Here is a 6818-nt window from a genome sequence, read left to right as displayed (position 1 = left end):
GTGATTGCTGGACATGGGCACCAGCAATCACTGTGCGAGGGGCGGGGTACACCCTGGACGGGTCGCAAGTCCCATCACAGGGACACATAGAGACAAACGAGACAAACAACCATTCACTCTCTCACTCACACCTAGAGACAATTTAGAGTTACCAATCAGCCTAACATGCATGTTTTTGGTCTGTGGGAGGAAACCGGAGTACCCGGAGAAAACCCACGCATACACGGAGAGAACATGCAAACTCCACCCAGAAAGGCCTCTGGACAGGGGTTTGAACCAGGAACCTGCTCACTGAGAGGCAGCAGCTCTACCAGTTGTGCCACCGTGCTGCCCATATATATATATATATATGATGATGATTATCCGATCAGTCGTATCCGACTTTCGGTCACTTTATGAATCTTCGAACTCCATGCCTCCCTGTCTTTCACCAATTTTTTCAATTCCGCAATTGGCATATTCATTGTTGTCGTTATTGTGTCGAACCATCTCGTTCTTTGGCGGCCTTGTCTTCTTTTTCCACTGACTTTTCCAAGCATAATTGACGTTTCCAAAGAATTTGCACGCATCACGTGACCAAAATAAGAGAGCTGCTGTTTGGTAATTTTGCCCAGTAAGGACATTGATGGTTTGACCCGGTCCAAAACTGTCTTGTTTGTCAACATAGCAGTCCAAGGTATTCTTAGCATTCTTCTCCAGCACCACAGTTCGAAAGCTTCGACTTTTCTTTTCTCTACTTTCCTAAGCGTCCAACTTTCGCAGCCATACATCATTATGGGGAAGACAATTGCGTTGACTAGTCTTACTTTAGTTACAAGGTTAATATCCTTGCTCTTCCAGAGCTTATCTAATCCCAGCATTGCAGTCCTGCTAAGTGTAATTCGTCTCTTGATCTCGGGAGCCGAAGCCCCACTGCGGTCCATTTTTGCACCAAGAAAGATAAAATCTTGGACAGACTCGATTACCGTGTTGTTGATTTGCGTGTTCATTATACCATTGCCTGCCGTGGTCATAACTTTTGTTTTTTTGATGTTCAGGTACAGTCCCATTCGTTCACTTTCCTTTTGCACACGTCGAACGAGGCAATCGAGGTCCTTTTCACTCTCTGCGAGCAGGGTTGTATCATCTGCATACCGAAGGTTGTTGATGTTTCTGCCGCCGATTTTGATTCCAATTTCAGATTCTTCCAAATTGCAACGCCTCATGATCACTTCTGCGTACAGATTGAATAGAACTGGTGACAGGATGCAGCCTTGACGAACACCTTTCCTGATTTGAAACCACTCCGTGTTCCCGTATGCCGTCCTAACCGTTGCTTCTTGGTCGTTGTAAAGAGATCTTATTAACTGTACGATGTGTTCTGAGACGCCCATTTGTGTCAGGCACTTCCATAGCTTTTCATGATTAACACAGTCGAAAGCTTTACTGTAGTCAATGAAACACATATAGACGTCCTTTTGATATTCCTGGGTCTTCTCCATGATCCAACGTAAATTTGCGATTTGGTCTCTAGTGCCGCGTCCCTTGCGAAAACCAGCTTGAACTTCCGGCAGTTCCTTATCGACAATCGTTGCAATGCGATTCTGTATGATCTTCAGAAGGATTTTACTTGCGTGAGATATGAGGGCGATAGTACGGTGGTTGGAACATTCCTGGGCATCGCCTTTTTTTGGAATAGTGACAAAGACTGATCTTTTCCAGTCCTTGGGCCACGAATTGGTGGACCAGATTTTTTGACATAGGTCTGTTAAAAGCTTAATCGGCACTGCTTTTAGTAGTTCAACAGGTAGATGGTCGATTCCAGAGGCTTTTCCGTCTGGTAGTTGTTTCAAAGCCCACTCGACTTCTTCCTCAAGAATGCATGGTTCTTGTTCGACCTGACATGCCTGTTCCATCGGTCCTATTTGATGGTCTGAGTACAGCTCTTCTGTGTATTCCCGCCATCTACGCTTGATTTGATTTTTGTTATGTAATAATTTTCCATCGTGGTCCTTGATGGCCGCTGCTTTGCGTGCTGCAAACGGTGCCCTGGTCTGTTTCACATAGGTGAAAAGAGCTCGTGTATGACCTAACTTGTTTGCTTCTTCCAGCTTTGCACATTGATTGTTCCAGTAATGTTCTTTGTCTTCTCTGGCTTTCCTTTGAAATATCGCATTTAGCCTTCTGAATTCTGTGCTGTTACCAATAGCTTTGGCTACTCTGCGCATGTTGGCGATTTGGATCAATTCGTCCGATATCCACTGAGTTCTTCTTCCTGGTTTTTTCAAAGGGACTATTTTTTCCGCTGTATTTTGTGTGATGGCTTTGATTTCCTCCCAAAGTTCGTCGGGGTCTTTTCCAATTGTGCAGAGCACTTCAAAACTTTTCTTGATTTCAACGGCATAAAGTGGAGGGATGTTACCTGTATCAAAGCAACGTGTTGCTGTAGGCTGTCTGGTGTTTTTGATGCGTAGTTTGATTTTAGCAACAAGGAGCTGGTGGTCTGAGCCACAATCTGCTCCAGGAGATGTTTTTACAGCCAATACTGAGCTTTTCCATCACTGTTGGCACAGGAAATAGTCGATTTGATTACGATACACACCATTTGGAGCTGTCCATGTGTATAGACGCCGCTTTGGTTGTTCGAACCATGTGTTCATGATTGCTAAATGATTTTCTGAACAACATTGAACCAGGCGATCGCCAGCGACATTCCGCTCACCCAGCCCGAATTTGCCAACATATGGACTATCTTCACTGGAACCGACTTTTGCATTAAAATCCCCAGTTATGAAAATGACATCCTTGGTGGGAGTCTGTTCGATTGCTTGTTGGAGATCGAAAAAAAAGTTCTCAATCTCTTCATCCTCCGCGTCGGTTGTGGGGGCATAGACTTGTAAAACTGTGATTGAGCGAGGTTTCCCATTGATACGTATGGCTATGATCCTATCATTTATTGCCTTGAAACCTTGAACAGCTTTGGTGACTGCCTTGGCCGTGATAAAAGCTACTCCTTTTCGCTTTATTCTATCATTTCCGGAATAAAAAACAGTGTAATCATCGCTGTTGAAATAGCCATTTCCTTTCCAGTGAAGTTCGCTGATGCCCAGAAGATCGATGTTAAGCCGTTGCATTTCCTTTTTTACAATTTCCAGTTTGCCCGTGTTCATGCCACGGACGTTCCATGTTCCAAAAATGTGGATTCTTGATAAGCGCAGACAGGTCCTTTCTCTTAGAGCTACATCAGCAGATAGGAGTCCTAATGGATTTGTCCTGCCCGCGTCATTAGTGCCTGAGCTACTCGAAACACTGCCTTGCTCTTCCCTGGTAGCTGTATGAGTACCTTCTGGCCCAGGGGTCCTGCCATCCGACACTATACGTGAGAGCGTTTCGTCGTGATCCATAGAGTATTTCGGCAAAAAATATTTGGAGTAGTTTGCCATTGCTTTCTCCAACCCTCCCCATTTATCCGGGCTTGGGACCGGCGTGCAGCTGTTTCCAGTTACACGGCTGGGTGTATATATATATATATATATATATATATAGGATAATATTCATAATATTCCCATTTTTCCTGTGCAGTACAATATTTTAAATAGTTACACTATTTGTAGACAGTATTTTGCAGATGGTAAACAGCAGCTTCTCTAAAATGCTTTTTTAATGATCTTTCCTTAGATTAATTTACAGTGATTTCTGGATTATAAGCTGCTACTTTTTCCACACACTTTGAACCATGCTGCACTGCTGCGGCTAATTTATGGATTTTTTTTTTTTTTTTTGACAGGCTAACGAGCTTCATACCGCCAAAACATTTATCCTCGTCACACCTCGGCGCTCACATAGCTGCTCAAAACACGTCTCTCTTGGGGGGTGGATCCTCGTGACTCATTGAGACTACCTGTATAAATAAAGGTTAAACAAATCTGACCAATGAAATTACTGAAAAGGTCACTGTCAAACCGATGAAACGGGGAGGGGAGGAGAGAACGGAGAGGGAGGAAATCCCCCATGTGCAGTCATGTGATTGGGAACTCCCATGCATGCGCAGAGCAACTTTGGCTCTGTGGAGTAGAGCTGTCATTTCTAACCCGAAACCTGGCCCACACCGACCCGAATTAGGGACAGGCTGTTATAATATGATTAATGGGCGGGCCGGGCTGGTCTCGGGCTTTTAATTAGGTCAGGATCAGCTGCGATCCAATTATGTGATAACATGCCCTGCCATACTTCCACCAGCCACATGCGGCCATTTCACCGTGAGCTGACCGGCCCTGAAAGAGGTAAAAAGCTCAATTAAGCTTCAGATGGGACTGTACTGCGTAGGCGTCGCAACCATTATATGTGAAGGGGCCAAGTCCCCCCCCCCCCCCACCGAAAACAAACGTTCTACTGGACCCCCCCACTTTTACTATGAAACATTAGTTCAGGCGGCGCAGTTTCTCTTTCTTCGTGAACAAATCCATTCCACTTGATTAATAGGAGAATACTCAAACCACTAAAACTCCACTCCAGGTTTTCCTGGTTACCTCCAACTCCACAGAGCAGAAACTGTGCAGCTGCAGCAGCTGCTGAGTCTCCTGCTTTGGCAGAAAATGCTCACAGGTGGAGGAGGTGGAGGCACCTATGTTACTTGCTCACCAGTTTAGCAGCTTAGTGCGGACAATTGTTGACCGGGGGTTGATCATAAACATATATTCATGTTAGGAGGAGAGAAGTGGAGCAGTACGTGTGTAGCATCTTAGCTTAGCAGTAACTGTGAGGCTGTAAGACGCTGCAGGTGTAAGAGACGCTGTGTGTTCAGGTGCATTAAAGTTGAAGTATCTTTAAAACCCCACACCTTATTGTCCTCAAGCTTCGTGAGAAACATCATTCAGATGAGTCGTGTTGAACACAAGTAAAAATGTCTAGTGGTGATGTTTTTTATTTCTCTATAAACACAAATAGTGCTGATCTGACACTCTGTATTAAAGTGGATTAAAGTTAAAATGTCTTTAAAACCTACAGATGAATTTACACAAACTTTGTGAGAAACATGTTTTAAATGTGTGGAATTAAAGGAAATCTAGGTGAAATGTTGCTTTTTGTACATTAGTGTACACTTCTTTGCGGGCGGCACACACACACCAAGGGCGTCAGAAGCATCTGTAATGTGGGGGACACAATAATGTGTGCAGGTGTGTGTGTGTGCACGTGTGCGCGTGCGTGCACGTGTGCATACGTAAAAAAGGTGTTCACTAGTGTACAAAAAAGCAGCATTTCACCTAGATTTCCTTTAATTCCACACATTTAAAGCAAGTTTCTCACCAAGTTTGTGTAAATTCATCTGTGGATTTTAAACACATTTTAACTTTAATACACTTTAATACAGAGCATCAGATCGGCACTATTTGTCTTTATAGAGAAATAAAAACATCACCACTGGACTTTTTTTTACTTGTGTTCAACACTACTCATCTAAATGATGTTTCTAATGAAGCTTGAGGACAATAAGATGTGAGGTTTTAAATACATTTCAACTTTAATGTACCTGAACACACAGCGTCTCTTACACCTGCAGCGTCTGACAGTGTCACAGTTACTGCTAAGCTAACATGCTACAGACGTAGCGCTCCTCTCAAGCATCCTCTTAACATGAATATATGTTTATGATCAACCCCCTGGTCAACCACTGCCCGCACTAAGCTGCTTAACTGGCGAGCGAGTAACATAGGTGCCTCCACCTCCTCCACCTGTGCGTGTTTTCTGCCGAGGCAGGAGGCAAGAAGGGACGGTGGAGAGTTGGAGGTAACCAGGAAAACCTGGAGTGGAGTTTTAGTGTCCTGAGTATTCTCCTATTAATCAAGTGGAATGGATTTGTTCACAAAGAAAAAGAAACTGCGCTGCCTGAACTAATGTTTTATAGTAAAAATGGGGGGGGGGGGGGGGTTCCAAATGAACGTTTTTTTAATGTGGGGGGGACTTGTCCCCTTCACATATAATGGTTGTGACGCTTATGACACACACACACACAAACACACACACACACACAAACACACACACATCATTGTGTCCCCCCCCCACATGCTTCTGACGCCCTTGCTGTACTGTCAGGAAGTGATCCATCGCCCAAATGGACGTTCATTCAGCTGCAGCACTTAGCGAGCGCACACGGCCGATGACCTTAACAGGTGAGATCCCAAAGCAGACGCGTGTGTCAGAGCAGTTCGCATGTCTCGGTAGTTCAGAAGAATACAGTCATAAATGGGGTTTAAATGATTTTTAATGGCCATGAAATGACAAAAACTCTCTCAGCTCAGAATCTTTTGCCACTTTTATTCAGCTGCGCATCCCCGACCGTTAATAAATAATTAAAAATGTCGGGGGGTGGGGGGGGGGGTTGCAGCTAGAGGTTTATGAAGATAGAGATCAACGACTTCCTGCCTGGTAGGCTACTGTATCTTTTTGACAATGAAAGAGAGACTGAGGACGTGTGTGATGAAGTGTTTCTGACTGTTCAATTCTGACACTGAAGAAGACGACTTTAGTGGTTTTAGTGCACAGGAGGAATGAAGTAGTGATTAGTGATTTTCCTGGTAAGCTACTGTATGTATTTATTTTAACCAGCCGTGTTAAAGGCAAGATAAAAACATATACTGTACATATTTGTGTGTTACCGGTACATATTTAATTGAAAGTTAAAAAAATCTTTCTGTGTGACATCTTTCACTGTAAATATTGGCAGCACGGTGGCGCAGTTGGTAGAGCTGCTGCCTCTCAGCGAGCAGATCACCCTGGTTCAAATCCTGGTCCAGGGTCTTTCTCATGCTTCAACATGAGAACCCACGGCTTATACATGT

General features: G+C 44.1%; 1 protein-coding gene across 1 annotated transcript in view; it reads right to left on the bottom strand.

Moving 5' to 3' along the window:
• The window catches only part of e2f8 (E2F transcription factor 8), a 53378-nt gene that overhangs the window by 1293 nt on the left and 45267 nt on the right, over positions 1-6818 (bottom strand). The gene's annotated exons all lie outside the window — the stretch shown is intronic.

The sequence above is a fragment of the Nematolebias whitei genome, chromosome 2, assembly GCF_014905685.2.
Source record: "Nematolebias whitei isolate Nwh7 chromosome 2, NemWhi1, whole genome shotgun sequence".
Taxonomy (NCBI): domain Eukaryota; kingdom Metazoa; phylum Chordata; class Actinopteri; order Cyprinodontiformes; family Rivulidae; genus Nematolebias; species Nematolebias whitei.
Note: the sequence above shows the minus strand (reverse complement) of the source record. Positions and strands in the feature narration are given on the sequence as shown.